This window comes from Lepidochelys olivacea, assembly GCF_965140295.1.
Source record: "Lepidochelys olivacea isolate rLepOli2 genome assembly, chromosome: 14".
Lineage (NCBI taxonomy): Eukaryota > Metazoa > Chordata > Testudines > Cheloniidae > Lepidochelys > Lepidochelys olivacea.
The window spans coordinates 30,067,350-30,082,898 of NC_140424.1; the positions used below are offsets into that span (position 1 = coordinate 30,067,350).

General features: G+C 56.1%; 1 long non-coding RNA gene and 1 pseudogene across 2 annotated transcripts in view; both read right to left on the reverse strand.

The window, feature by feature from the left end:
- The window catches only part of LOC311531267 (C-type lectin domain family 2 member D-like), a 193,174-nt pseudogene that overhangs the window by 61,056 nt on the left and 116,569 nt on the right, over positions 1-15,549 (reverse strand). The window lies entirely within an intron of this gene.
- Positions 610-3,258, reverse strand: LOC311530187. Its single transcript, XR_014713951.1, has 3 exons — positions 2,702-3,258; positions 1,848-2,036; positions 610-1,744 (listed from the first exon to the last, which is right to left on the reverse strand). It is a non-coding gene; the product is annotated as an uncharacterized lncRNA (long non-coding RNA).

Below are 15,549 nucleotides of genomic sequence, written 5' to 3' on the forward strand. Positions count from 1 at the left end.
CCCATCCAACCCCTGCTGCTCCTTGTCCCCTGATCGCCCCCCCCAGGACCCCACCCTCTGTCTAAGCCTTCCTTCTCCCTGTCTCCAACTACCTCCTCCTTAGACCCCCCCACCCTAACTGCCCCCCTAGAACTTCCCCCTGTACCTGTCCCCTGACTGCCCCTCCCCCTATCCGCACCCCCACCCCCTGACAGACCCCCAGGTCTCCCACACCTATCCAACCACTCCCTGTCCCCTGACTGCCCCCGCAGAATCTCCGACCCATCTAACCCCCCCTACTCCCTGCCCCTGACCTTGCCCCTGAACATCCGCCCCATCCAACCTCCCCGCTCCCTGTCCCTTGTCACCCCTGACCCCTCTCCATATACCCACCCCCTGACAGGCTCCCTGCAGAACCCCTGACCCATCCAACCCCTCCTGCTCACTGTCCCCTGACTGTCCCTTGGACCCCATGCCCCTTCTCCAGCCCCCCGGCCCCCTTACCCTGCTGCTCAGAGCAGTGTGTCTGGGGTGCGGAGCCAGAAAGTGCCGTTCTCCCCCGCACAGCGCACAGGTCCTCACCCCATGCCCCCAGAGTGCTGCATTGGGAGGGAAATCCCGGCCCTTTGGAGAGTTTTACAAATTCCTCCCGGAGGGCAATTTAAAACCCAAAAAGCCGGACATGTCCGGGAAAATCCGGACACATGGTAACCCGACCACAGGCGACTCCAGGATCTGCAGCTGCTGCCACCTCTATGGTGATTCCTCCAACTCATCACCAACCAGCTCTTCCCCATTCTGCCAGCCGGCCCCACGGTCTGACCGTGCAGGAGAACAGAAACCCTTTGGGACAGCAGGAGAGTCTCCTTAATGCCGCACTCTTTGCATGGCTTCCCGAGGTCACCGGGAAACACGACTACCCTGCCCCAGGAGTCTCTCAAGGAGCTGCTGGCGCAGTCACTGGGCACCCACTCGTAATGGTCTCGGGCAGTGGAATTGCAGAGGGAGCTGAGCAGACCTTCCCTTCTGTGACTTCCTGAATTGCTGCCAGGACTGATTCTCCTTTGCGCTAGGGAGAGTCCCAGAGGAAAAGCAGCTGTGGTGGGGGAGGGGGCAAGACAAGCTCTCCCCCTGAGCCCTTGACTAGCAGGCAAGCAGGACTCTGGGAGCCAGGGATCGGTGTGTCTTGCTGGGAGAGCAGAGCTGGAGAGCAGAAAAGGGCACTGGAGGAATTGTAGAAAAGTCAGTGTCATGGCCGAGTCATGGGCAGCCAGATCTAGTGGTCAGAGGCAGAGTCCACACTCACAAGACAGGAGTCGAGAGTCAGCTGGGTCAGGACACTGGAAGAGCAGAAGCAAAAGACCAAATTGTGTTCAGCACCTCAAGTCAGATGAGTCACCCCGAGTCCGGATGCCAGGAAATCAAGCCTGGGGAGTGGGAGCAGGAACAGCCAACACACGGTCCAGAGGGGGCGGGTGGGAGCTCGGGTGTTCAGACAGCTTCTTGTTCCTGCTGCTGGTTTAAGGAGGTCGTGGGGGCCGATTAGCTGCTCTGGGTCTCCGCCAACAGAGCCTCAAACTGGGTCTGGACTTCGTCAGTCCTCGGTAAGCAGTTTTTCGTAGGCTTCCAGGTGGCGTGCTGGAGGGTGGCTGCTCCCAGGAACCCTGCACACCCGGGTTAATGAGCCATGGGTCATGACAGTGACTGATCTCTCCCCGCTCAAACCTCCTGCACGAAACAGTCTCCAGGGTCCCGGACGCATCCTCTGAGAATAAAAAAACACAGTCATGAGGACAAATAGGCTATGGAACAGGAGCCCCTCTTTGTTGCAACAGCCCCAAGTGCCCAGAAGAGTGGACGGTTCTTACCTCCAGGACATGCCTGGGATCTTCCATCTAAGCCTCACTGGGACCCCTGTTGCTTGGTCTGACGGGATGAGATCATCTGTCCCCACTGCCCCCTGCATTGGGCTGGCTGCAGCACACATCTGTGTAAGCAGCTGGGCCAGAGAGATGTTACAATCAGGGTCCAGGCAGCCCAGAAGGAGAACAGAGGGTCTGAAACCAGAAGAAGAAGCAATCAAATCCGCGGATTCGACAGAGAAGTTTTGTACCCTACAGGGACATCAAAGAAGGTCTGTTAGGAAAGCTGAGATGTTAGTCTGGAAACAGCTAAGGCAAAGATTGTGACTTGTTAAGGTTCAGTTTACGTCACTACAAAGTGTGTTTTGTTTTCTTTGTCTGTTTGAAATTTGTCTCTTTCTCTTGCTTAGTTTCACTGAAATCTCTTCTTTGTTACTGTGCTTCCCAAAGCACCTCAGCGTTGTGTGTTCGAGTGAAGTGTGAGTCTCCAGCCTACCCAACAGGCTGAGCTGTGCCCTGTCTCTCTGAAGGTAGCGAATAATTTCTGAGCGGTGCTGGGCCCAGAGTCCAAGGGCAGTTCACCAGACATCTCCTGTGAAGCCTAAAAAGACCAAAGGAGCAGGAGAGATTCAGGCCCCACTGATCCATGGGAACTTCCCACAGAAGAGGCTACACAGGGCTCCAGACACAGCCAGCAGGATCCCTCCCACAAGCTGGGCCGTGTCCTTCCCCTCCCAGACCCACAGCTTACTCCCCACCCCAGCCTCAGGAACCCCTGCCACCTCCCTGCTCTCCCCACCCACTCTCCAATACCAGGCTGTTTCCAGAATGGAAGCAGGTGCGTACCAGAGTTCACTCACCGCTAGATGCTGCCCAGGCCTCGTGTCACCGCTTTCTAGCTGGGCTAGCAACCCCGCTGATACTCGCTCTTGCAGTTTGTTGGCTGAGAACTCAAGCCTCCAACCAGGTGACTGGCCTTTACTCCACTCCTTCCTGGGTCGTGCTCCTTCCAAACAAAGTCCAAAAATGTCTTGAACAGAAACAAGGCCTTCCACCCTCGTGGGGAGTTCTTCCTCCGCCTGATTTCGGCTTGGCCTGCCCTTCTTGGGTTTCTATGGACTTCTGTGTCCCCTTCCTTACGGACGGTGAGAGAACCCAGTCCTACCCTGGACTCCAGGTTTTGGCCCAAGGCCGTCGACTGAACAGCTTGCTCTGCTTCTGTACTTTTGCTGGTGTTTTCCCTTGTTTCCTCTCAGATGGGGCTCACTTGGTCATCAATATGGCCTAGCCCCAGGCTAGGCAGCCATAGGCCAAGCCACCCTGTTAGATACCCTCCTCCTTCAAATCCGGTCCAGCCCGGCTGACAGGTTTGCTGCGGGGATGGTGAAACCCCATTGCTGATCAGACGTAGGTCAGAGTCTGTTCTCTAGGAGCTGAAGGTCCGTTTGTCCTGCTGCGGGAAGTGGAGCTGGAGAGCGGAGAAGTTAGGTGAAAGAGACTGCATGATGGAGTTGGAGCCTCCTCCCAGAAACGCTCCCAGGAGAACAGGTTTGAGGAGTTCTCTGGGGAGTCTCTTGCTAGGAAAAAAACAAGGGTGGCACATTGATGGAGATGTCTCTGTCCCAGGGATGGGGGAAGCTCCCAGCCAGGCTAGGCAGCAGGTATCCCATTTCTCCCCCAAGAAACCCAGATGCCCAAAGAAGTCAATGGCTCTTACCTCCATGAGGGAGCGGGCTCTTCCCTCTCAGCCTCTTTGAGAACTACCACTGCTTGGTTTCCTAGGACAAGGGATCTGTCCCCACTGCTCCCTGAGGTGGTTCAGCTTCTGACTGCAGCCATCTGGGAGGCTGTCACACACCCCAGGGCCTAGAAGACGTGGGGGGAGGAGGCTCCTCTTCATGTCAGACTCTTAGAGCCCAAAGAAGAATAAAGGGCAGGAGATGAAGCTAGCCCTGAGGCTCTGTCCCATCCTCACCTCCGCAAATGTGGAGCTTCCTGAGCTTCAGTTGGGCAGACAGTCTGTAGCCCTGACACAAAGGTCCTTCTGCGCCATATGGGGCAGGAAGATCTCTGCCTGGGAGCACGGGCAATGGGATGGGAGTGAGATCAAGGAAAGAGGGGAGGGATATGGGTGGGAGAGAAAGAGCTCCTGCCCCAGATGAAGGAATTTGGGAGGCAAAGGGAAGGACCCGGCTCCACCGAGAGGGCAGAGAATTTCTGTGAGTGCCAGGGGCCTCCATTTCCGCTTCCACTAGCCCCGCATTTACAGTGAGACAGAGCAGTACCTGCAGCAGGGAGCGGGACTTGCTGAACAGGGAGGGGAACCTAAGAGCATCAGACGAGCCACAGCCCTTGCAGAACCTCAGGCATCTGGTGCAAGTGCCGGATGATGTGAAGTTGGCCCATGACCTTGGCTGTGACATCCTCGTGCTGCAGGGGAACGAGAACATGTCAGAGACTGAGACACTCCCCAGGAATCAGGGAGGACTAAGGGCACCTAGAACTAGCACCATCATTTCCACCCAGCAACTGCTCATGTCTTAGTGGTGGATTCACCCTCCCGACCCCCAGGATGGAGGCTTGCTGTCCTCTCTAGTGACCTAGTGCCAACCCCCCTCCTTGTCGGGTGGGCTCCTGCCACCTCCCCATCAGTGCCCCTGACAGCTGTTCCACCTCCAACCCACCTGGGGAGACCGTTCAAGTTTGTAGAACCCTCTCCTCCACCCCTACCTCCACCCCCACCCAGGTAGGGTAGGGAGGGGGCTCTAGCAGGGTGGCGGGGGGCAGGAGGGATTCTGGCAGCAGTGAAGTGGGATGGGGAGAGGTTGAGACCTTTCCCCAAGTCACCCTAGTGACAAAAGCTGAAGCCACAGAATGGCAGCCCTGGTGAACGAGGCAGGTCAGCAGCCCCTGCTGACTGAATCCTCCCAATCTCTCAAGAGCGGGTCCAGCCCTACCAGCAGCAACACCAGCTTCCCACGCCCATGTGCCTCAGCCCTTCCTGCTCGGTCGCCATCATCAGTCAGTCCTTGGCCTCCCAGGCTGCCGGGGAAGGGAGCAACTCTCGATAGTGGCTCAGGTGACATGGACACTAGGCTATGGGGAAATGGGGCAGCTCTGTGGGGCAGGAAAGGTTCCCAGAGGGCTCTTAGGGGACTCTCCTGTCCTTTCCAGGAGTGATAGCAGAGCCCCACATCCAAAGAAGAGAAGTCCATGAAGTCCAGAAGTCCCCACTAGGCTCCTTGCCACCAGGCCAGCGAAAGGCGATAGGATGGGAATGAGGCCCTGGCTCCCACCCCAAGCTCCTGAGTCGATTGCAGCTGCTTACCGTGACCCCCATCAGTTGCTGGGCTTCCCCCAGGAGGGAGTAGACGAGCACCAGCCCAGCCTGGCTGACACGCAGCACAGGGTCGTGGATGGCCAGCACTGCTGTCTGAAGGAAGGATCTTTTCTGACCGATGGAGAAGAATTTTCCAAAGACCTAAAACCAAGAGGACATGATGCTCGAGCAGATTGGCCAGAGCCAGCCTCCAAGTCCTGGCAGTACAATGGCATCTAGTGCCCCAAAGGGCGGGGAAGAGAGCTGCTGTGGCCAAGGCAGTTCATTCCCCAGGAGGCTTTCAGGGTCCCAGGGCTCAGGGAAGCCCCTTTATTAAAAGGTGGCAGATGCTGAGGGACCAAAGACTCCAGTGGCTCTTTCGGGAGGGCAATTTCTGACAGGGGCCAGGATGGGCTGGAAATGGATCTCTAATGTGTGTGAGCAGGCCCACTCTGCTGTGCAGGGCACAGAGATGACAGGGGTCCCTGTGTTGCTTCCAGCAGAGAGATCTCCTGCACCTCCGTGGCTAGAGGAGTGTGTGTGTGTGTTGTGGGGGGCGAGGGGGTTGGAGCTGACAGACCAAAGGTCTCTTCACCCCAGCTTAGTGATTTCTCTTGTTGCTGGGAATGGCCCCTGCATCTCCTTGGTTTCTTCACAGGGAATCCAACCTGCAGCCTGACAAGGACAAGGAGACTCATGGCCCAGTCCCCATCACAGACACTCCTCGGAGACTTTTCTTCCGCTGCAGCAATTTAGCTTGTGGGAGGCGGAACAAGCTCACACAGTCTCTCTCACGGGGCGTCTGTGGAGCAGCGTTCTGTCGATGCCCTTGTCGATCCAGGAGCCACTCCAAGGCCTCCTCTGTGATGTTGTGGCAATCACCCATTTCACCTTTGACTCCAGGCTGGGGGCACTGTGTTACAGTGTGTTCGAAGGTTTGGATATTCTCACCACAGTTGTGAGATGGGGGTGGGGGGGTGTCTTTAATTTTCTACTTGTGCAGGAAGTAGCCGCAACTTGGGTCAGTGACAATGTGCTTCTCTGGAACAGTGGCTGAGATCCAGATACTCTGCCATTCCCTGGCCAGGGCTGGAGACGTGAGGGGGGCGCATGTGGTCCATATTGGCTCTGGAGCTCACTATGTCCCCTACCCAGTTCCCAGGTTGGGGCATTCTGCTTCCTGACTGGCAATGGAATTGGGCAAAGCCCACCTCCTTTCTCTGCTTCTGCAGGGTGCAGGGAATTAAACAAGGGTCTGATCAAGCAATCGTGACCGACTGACTCAGGGCTCTCCTCTCAGACACTTGGGGTTCAGCCAGGGGGACAAGGAGCAGAGAGACACCCAGAGCCATAATCCTATATTAACTCACCCACCCGGGGATCCTCCTTATGCCACGGAGCAATGCAGCCATGTAAGGCACTCAAATCACGGCAACTAGCGAGGTTCCAATGTGGGACCTTTAGCACCAGCCTGTCTCACTGGTTGCCGGATGAGGAACTCTGAGCTGGAAATTAGGAGTGGGCTCTTTTCCTGTCTCCAGGAGGCATCCACTGCAGGAAACCCAGCCAGCCACACCCCCTGAGCTGTGTCATGCCCTGGCACAGTGCCCTTACCTCCCCCACTCTGGCTGTATTCTTGTAGCCTAAGAGCCTTCTGTCCTGGTGCCAGTCATAGCACCAGAGATCTTCTGCGTCATATATGATCAGGTCTGGAAGAGAGAGAGAGAGAGAGAGACTTTTCTCCTCATTCTGTTTGCAGTTTCTGTGTCCTTCCAATCCCATTGGTGGCTCCACAGTGGAGTGGAGAAGAACAGAGGCAGAGAGAGACTTGTCCTACAGCTGGGGTCAGTCTGAGAGAAATGGTCTGGGGATCCATTATCCAACTGTGGTCACTCTCAGTCCCCTTTTGGGTTCCGTGCCCCAACTGGGTTCCTTACCCCTCTGTTGGAGCAGCAGTTGGTAGAGCCGGTAAGTCCCCTCCCTGGCCTGCCGGCTGATGTCCTTGTCTGGATCGCTGACAAATAGAGCCAGCTGGGCCACATGGTGACCCATCCTAGGGAACTCGGCTGAGATCTAATGGAAGGGAGAGGAGAGGGGACTCCATCAGCATTTTTCTGTCAGCTCCCCTGGGCCAGAGGGCTCCTTCCCCTTAGCTCCTCTGCAGGAGATGCTGGGGGAGAGGAGCTTGAGATCGACCCTTCATTTGCTCTGCTGCCAAGGGAGCATGGAGCTGCTTTGGGATGCCAAGCAGGGGTGGAGCATGGGCCCCTTAAAGGCCCAGGGACAACACTGAACCAGGACAAGAAGAACTTGACTCAAGCCGAGCTCAGTCCCTGCTCTGACTCTGCCTCCCATGAAGAACCTTCCTAAGCCACAGCCCCGGCAGCAGCAGATCCTGCAGCCCGCCTCCAGCTGGAGCCAGCAAGCTGGGCTCGGAGGTCACTTACATCAAACTCAGGGAGGGTGACTGTGTATCTCAGCAGGGCTGTGCTGCTCCTGATAGCCCTGGCTCGCTCCTGCGACACCCTGGACACGACCCACAAGTTGATATTCTGTGGGGAAAGGAGGCAGGTCAGACTCAGTGGCCAGGTATACCTGCTTTGCAAATGAGCCCCCCACGCCCCCAGCCCCAGGGGCCTGAGACATTCTACACAGGGGGGAATATCTGAGGCCTTGATGGCAGAGCTTTAGAAGGGGATTCTTTCCCCCAGGACGCAGCTTGTACCCTGCAGGTCACAACTTGTCAGCTTCTCTCTAGATTGGGACGATGTTCAGGGTCGGGGCTGGTTCCCTCCTCCCAGAACTCTTGATTCCTGAAGAGTTCACCAGAAAGGAGACTGAACCCTCGGCCCTTCCCTGCTACGAAAATCCTTGGGGGGATGTAGGGAGTGACTGAGAACACAATCCCCCCAGGAACTTCAGAGCAGATCAGAGGGAAGGGCTGATTCCCTGGGCTCCTCCTCTTTCTCTAGGAAGGAGCTTGTGCCTCTTCTCTGAGAACAATCTCCCAAATCTCATGGGGTGTGTGTGTTGGAGGGGTGGGGGAAGGGTGGATTTTCAGACTCTCACTCCCCAAGACAGCCAGGAGCCCTGTGGTTAGTGCTCAGCAGAACTAGGCAGAAGCTCTGGCTTGAAGTCCCAGATCCTTCCTCTGTCCCTCAAGAAGGAAGGACCTGACACTGCATTACACTGACCTCCCCAACCAAGGATGGCCCACTGGGGACCCAGCTAGGAGGACACAGTAGAAAATGGATCTTCCAGTCTCTCCTTACCAGTCCTCCAAAGAGTTCAGGTGAAATGGGGCTCACCTCCAAGATGAAGTGGAGCCTGTCTGTGCCTGGGGACTCTGCCAGCAGGTTCCCCAGCATGGCATCCAGGACCTCTGGGATGACTTTGTGCAGAGCCTGCAAAGCATGGGTCAGAGTTAGGGAACCTGGGCCTACACGTGCCACAGGATGGGAAGAGGGGTCTCTGGAAAGCACTGGGGAGACTCCAAACACATCTCCTGGCCTCTCTGCTTCACATCCCATGGCAGGCAATTTGCAAGAATTGATGACCCCTGGACCTTTGATTCATGAGCTTAGCAGGTCTCTGCAGAGTGCCTTGTAGGCAGAAGAGTATGAAACAGCCAAGTTGCTATGGACGGAAGCTGGGCTTCTGGGTAAAACAGGGCTTATGAAAGAAAGAAAGAAAGAAAGAAAGAAAGAAAGAAAGAAAGAAAGAAAGAAAGAAAGAACTCAATCAATCAATCAATCCCCCAGGGAGGGGTAATCTCTTCCCTGCTGGAGGGAAGGATCCAACCCTGCAGCTTGTTCCAACTCCGCTATCCCACCCCTAAATCTGGAGCTCCAGCGAATCAAGGGAGCAGGGACCAAGGACCACTCTGGAAAAGTAAGAGGATGGAGGAGGAGGAGGTACCTGGATGTCGGTGGTGTCCTTCTCTGTGCCCAGGGTGAAGACGGAGTGAAGGGCAGCTCGCAAGAGGTGGGTCTCTAGGGCTGGCTCCAGGGCAGGTTTCATGGTGCTGGCAAGAGAGAGGAGCTGGTATTAGACTGTGCAGTACGGGAGTGGGACTGTCGCCAAGACGGACACCAACCCACAGGGATAGAGGCACAGGCTGGCGAGAATGGAAACTGAGGCACTTAGCTAGGGAATGACAAGGCCAAGGCGTCCCAGACAGACAGTGGCAGGACAGGAATAGCTCCTGTTCCCTGGAGCCTACTGCCCCTCATGTATCTGAGCCCGGGAGTGAGCCCCTCCCCAAGGCCCCTGTCATGTTATGGGAGTGAAAAGAAGAGTCCTGCCAGGAGAGAGTGAACCTTCCCACCCCACCATCTTGCCAGAGGCGTCACTCTTGGGAGGTGACCTGGGAGGGACAGTAACGGTGACTCCCAGCCTTGGGCCTGAGCAGCACTGGGGAGACAGGAGACAGCGGGGTGGGAGGGTGGGGCTGTTTCGGTACCAGAGGTTGCCCACTGCAGCCAGGGAGTGGGCGAGGACGGCGCTGGGTGACGAGTCATCGGGAAGCTCCTCGATGAGCTCCTGTGAGACACGAAGGAGACAAAGGAGCGTGTAAGATTCAGGCCCGACTGACACCTCCCAGTGAGGAGATGACACAGCCAGTGCCCCACATGGCCAGCAGGAACCCCCACCACCTCCCGCTCCCCCGATTCCTTCCTGCCCATCCGACTTGTCCCCCTTCCCAGATTCCTGCCCAGCTCACTCCCAATCCCCTTCTCTCCTCCTCCCTATCAAAACTGCCCCCATTCTGTCCCATCCCTATCACTGAGCTGGGACCATGTGATTCCTTGTCCCGCACTCTCAGCTGCCCTCCAGCCCCACAATTCCCCCCCTGCCCACTACCCACCAATCTCAGAATTTCTCCCTTGTCTTCTCCCAAGTCTTCAGCTCCAGCAATCCCTGCCCTCTGCTGCCCCCTCCAACAGTACCCAGCCCACACCCATTAGCCTGGCCATACCCCTGCCAATCCCATGTCTCTCTCCTCTCGCCAGCTGCCATATGGCGTGTCTCACTCACCACGATCCTCTTCACCACAGCCGCCTTGCAGCAGCGCGGCTCAGGCATGTCCTCCCCTCTCTCCCGTGCAGCCAGACATGCGGGGTAGATGGCCTGAAGGAACAGGAGCTGCTGCCCCTCATCCTGGACCCACCAGGAGTAGGGTATAGCGAGAGAGAACCTGTTAGCTAGGAACCTTCCTGCCCCACCCAAACCAGCTGCAGGGCTCAGGCGTCAATGGGAGATTGTGGGGACCCACCGATTGTCCAAATCCCCCACCACTCCTACACAAGCAGGATCAGGAACTGGGACAGTGCCTGTCGGGGGAGACGACCTCGGCTGTTGTGGGATAAACACCCCCATCTTGGGGGTCCCACATAATGGATGTAAAAGGGCCCCATTAGGGGTGGTGGATCAGGAGGGACAAGACCCTCGGCAGGGGGTGGGGATGCTGGGAAGGGACAGGGCAATCTTGGTTCCAGCCCAGGTGGGGAACATTTGTACCTTATCTCTGCACTGGAGCTGCTCTCGGATGAGCTTGAGAGCAGCTTCATCTTTGGCCACGTCCACCCCTTCCTCCTGCTCAAAATCCAGGGGGGTCCCTGCACCAGGGAGGGAAGGACAGGGGCATGGTGGGCAGAGTAGGATTCCAGACCCCCCTTCCCACCTCAGGCTCCCAGGGCAGATCGGGCCCCAAACCTCCCTCTCAGGGATGCCTTCAGCCCCCAACAGCTGCAGAAGCCCAGAGCAGAGCCCCCCTCCCCTGCCCAGGACTCCAGGGGAGGTGCCTGTTCCCCCCGCCCGGAGCAGCAAGGACCAAGTGGCAGCAGCTCTTCACGCCCCCACCCCCAGGTCCCCGTGCGGAAGGGGCAGCTGTGTGACGGCTGCTGCTGTCCGTGGGGTTCGCACGGCTCAGGCCAGACACCTGGGCTGGGGACCCCCCCCGTATCCCTGGGAGAGCGTCTGGGCCCAGGGTGTTCACATCCCATCCTCAGCCCCCCCGGAGCCCAGCCTGGCTCCTCACCTGGAACAAAGCAGTGGCGCCCGTCGGCCTGGCTGCTGCCAGAGGCCCAGGTGCTGCCGCTGTCCCAGGCTGAGCTGCCGGTGCTGGGACAGGGACCTTCCCCTTCCTGGCCGGCGGGGGCTGGAAGGGCCTCAGAGACCGGGCAGGGCGATGCCTCCTGATGGGAAGGAGGGCTGGGCTCCTGGGGCCGCTGCTGCCCACACAACAAGCCCCAGAGCCCAGCCCGGCGCACCTCCTGGGCTGGGTTCTGTCTGCCAAACCGCAGCCTGGGCCAGCTCCACTGGGGCCTGGTCGGGGCCACTCCCAGCTCGGCGCCTGCGCCGGGAGCCGGGGTCCTTTTCCAGAAGGCCGGGCACTTCCACCGTCTGGCCTAGACGGGACCTGCTTCCCCGCCAGCGGGGACACAGGGGTTGCTCGGCCCCTTGGGAAGGTGGCAGCTGCTTCCCTCAGGCTGTGGGGCCACCTGCAGAGCCTTCCTCCGCAACATCCGCAGGAGCCTGGCCATCCTGGAACCGAGCGGGGAGCAGGGGTGAGTCTGGGCTCAAGGCAGCCTTTCACTCCTGGCCCTTTTCTGTCCCTCCTCCTCCCTGCTCCAGCCACAGCCGCCCCCTCTGCCCCCACAGGAGTGCAGGGAGTGCCATCTACACACACGGGCAGGAGTTCATTGCATGATCTGCTCCCAACGTTCCCCCTCGTAATCCCTGCTGCTGCAATAGCCAGGAAGTCTCATCCTTTTCCAGCAATGGGGTCAGTCCCAAAGACCATCGGTTACTCTGGACAAGCAGCCCCCTCCTGTCGTCCCAGGCCACTCTCCCGCCCAGGCTAGAGAAGGAACAGAACCCAGGAGCCCGGACTTCTCCTGCGAAACCATTCTCCACGTCAAAGTCACAAAGACCCTAAGCACAGGAAGACCAGGGCCCTCCTTGTTCCCCATTGATTTCCAGGCTCAGCAGCTCACAGGGTCTGGCCCAGCTCAGAGACTGTCAGCCTGCGGAACAGTGTTCCACAAGGGAAGGGCTGGGAGCCCCATTGCTGGAACCTTTCCAAACACACTGGAGACGGCTCTGGAGAAGCTCCTGCCTGGCCTAAGAGTGAGGGGCTCTTGGGGGCTGTTTGCAAATGAAATCCCCCTTTGGAGATAGTCTCTCCCCCTGTTTCTCCTCTCCCCAGACAGACAGGGGAAGACACGGAGGAACCCGAATGCCACTCACTTGCTCTCAGTGATGATATGATGGATGGCGGATGTTCAGGGTCAGCAGACGTCCCTCGCCCTCCTCCTCACTCTCCAAGCCGAAGGCAGGCTGGAGAGGGTGGTGACCTCAGGAGTTACCCTGCCCAGCCAGCAGGCAGGGTGATGACACGAGGGCGATCGACTGGCTGTGAAAACAAGAGTCTGTCTTATTGCCAAGGGACAGAGAAACTCAGCCAGCAGCAGGGGGGTGCAGAAGACGGCCCTAGGGCGGAGGTGACAGCGCCTCCAGGATCCTGACATCCCAGCACTTTACACACCTTACTGGAGCCTCCCAACCCCGCTGGGCTGGAGCGATGGGACCCCAACCCTACTCTAGGCAAACGGGCCTCAGCTACCAGCTCAGGGTCACACTGAGTGTCAGAGCCATGGATGGACCCCTTCACTAACCACTGCCGCACACTCCCTCCCACAGCTGGCAATTGCAACCAGGCCCTAATGGCTGGTCCCCCTGCCTTTGAGAGGGAGGTTCACTCCTGCTTCCACTGCTGCCTACTGAACTGTGGGACTTTGAGCAAGTTGCTCCCCCTCTCTATGGCTCTCTGGGACTCACATCCCTGAATGGGCTTTAAAAAAGACAATGGTGAAAGTTTGGCCCCAACTAGTTCTTGTTTCTCTTGACTAGCCATTTTAGCAAAGTTTAGAATTCTTGACATTCAACACCTGGAAACATCCCTTTCTCCTTCGCAGACGGCCTTAACATCCCTTACCTCACCCAGGCTCCCTGCTGCCTGGAATTTGAGAATTGACTCTATTCCCATTGGACCTAACCAAGGTGTCACACAGCAAAGTGGTGACAGAGCCAGAAAGAGAAGACAATAGTCCTAACTCCTGTTCTAACTAACAGACAACAACCCGCCCCCCCCCCCCCTCCGGAGGCAGGGATAAAGCCCAGGAAATAAGGTGTGAACATTTGCATGGAAACCGTTTTCTGTCAGAAAATCCATTCAGACGAAACCACTTTCTTTCTTGAAAGCGTAACAAGTAGGATGAAAATTCTTTGCAAAAATATTTGTTTGCAAAACAAGAGCATCTCCTTTTTATCATAGTGCATTAAACTGTCTCATCGTACACAAAGGGGAGACACTTTGCTCTAGAAAATTAGATGAGATGCTTCAGTCTGAGCTAAGTAGTTGCTGCTCTTCACAATTTCAAAACAATAAAATACAAATCCAATCGAATATTAGGTCATGACCTCATAATCTGCTATTGCTCAGTGCGATAGGACACCCCCTAGTCTGCACTGCTCCGAGTGACACTCTTCAGTGGATCCCCAGCATCCACCCATGGCGAGGTAGGTGGGAGAGGATTGTTATTCGTACTTGACAGAAGGAGAAACGAAGGCTGAGAAAGGAGCAGTGACTTGTCTTAGCTGATGCAGCCAGTCAGTAGCAGAATTGCTCTCAAATAAGCTACAGACCAACAATTGTTCATAGTAATTATTCAGCAATTATTTCAGAAGAATTGGAATGTTCGAGAGGATCATGAACTGCTCCGAGACAATGAATGGAGAGCAGCGTCCACATTAGTCAAACATCTAACTGGTTGTGACTTATTTGCTTAGTATTTTGCTTATTTGCTCATAAAAGAGAACAACAAAGACCAGAGTTTCCTCCCTGTTAATACCCCCCTCCTCAGCCAATCAAGGTTGGGACTTTGAGGGGTGGGAGGCTAAGAGTTCACATCAAATGGCCCAAAGAATGGCCCTGGTCACCACCGAGGGGATCACTCTCGGAGCACTAGTCCAGTCTCACCTCTCTGTGAGGGCCTCCCACAACCCCCCCCCGGCCCCCGCTCCACCCACAGAGCTCCTGGTGGTGGGAGGAGAGCAGAGGAAAAGGACAAAGGAAGCAAGAAGAGAAAGGTAGGAGGGACAGAGGAAAAGGGAAAACAAAAGGAGAAACCCCAATGTCCCCAGTAATTCTAAGGGACAAAGTCCTAGGTCGGAAATAAAATGCTGCCCCCACAATCTAATGTTTTCCTTTCCTAAAAATCAGCCGGCACTTGATGGATCAGACTGAACAGGTTCCAAACCTCTCCGAGGCTCTTACCTTCTATACAGGGACGTCTGTTTTCTAGCAAAACCACAAAAAGAAAAGGAGAAAACTCCGAAGAGGGTCCTCCTTGCGCTCACGTACGTGCAAGTGAATGCTCTCTCAGTCCTCTAGGAGAGACCTCGAGAAGGAGACGTGCTGAAGCAAAGCCACAGGGATCTCCGAGGTTGCCCCTATCCTGCAGCCCTGTCCTGCCTGGCTGATGTCAAGATCTCTCTGTGAGGTCATCGCCTCCCCACCACCTTTGTCCAATAGGCTGAGGTCCTGTCAAAGGCCCTTGTGATGTCACTGCCACACCCACCCCTCCCCTGCAGTGCTGATGTCCTGCCCCTGTCCAGCCACACTGGATGTTTCAGCTGCTTCCCCTGGATCACCCCACTCAATGACTCTTCCTTGTGGGGATGACACCCAGTACACAGTAAAACATCAGAGGCTTCTCCCCATGCTATGCTCAGTTTTTCATAAATTAGCAGACTTTATGGACAGAAGAGACAATTAGAGCATGTCATCTGACCCCCTGCATATCACATGCTTTCTGTAGAGCATAGGAGCTTGTTTTTGACTACACACATTCCAGAAAGGCATCTAGTCTTCATTAGAAGAAATTAAGAGGTGGGGAATTCCCACCACTTCCCTTTCTAGTTTGTTCCTTTGGTGATTCATCCTCATGGTTGAATATGTGTGCCCTCTTTCGAATACGAATTGGTCTCTTTTGAGTTTCCAGCCACTGGGTCTTGTTATGCTTTTCTCTGCTAGATTAATGAGCCCTTTAATAACCGATATTTTCTCTCCATGAAGTCACTTCAATACTTCAATGACGTCACCTCCTGATCTTTTTTATCATCTAAACAAGCTGAGCTCTTTCAATAGGTCATTCGCAGGCATTTTTCTCCAGCCCTCAAAAGTTTTCATTGCTTTTTGCTGCCCCATCTCCAATATTTCAAAATCTTTTTTCAAAGGTGGATGCCAAAACTGGATGCAGGATTCCATGATCGGTCTTCCTCATGGTGTGTCACCTCCCTCTGCGCCTCACTGCTCTTTTCATA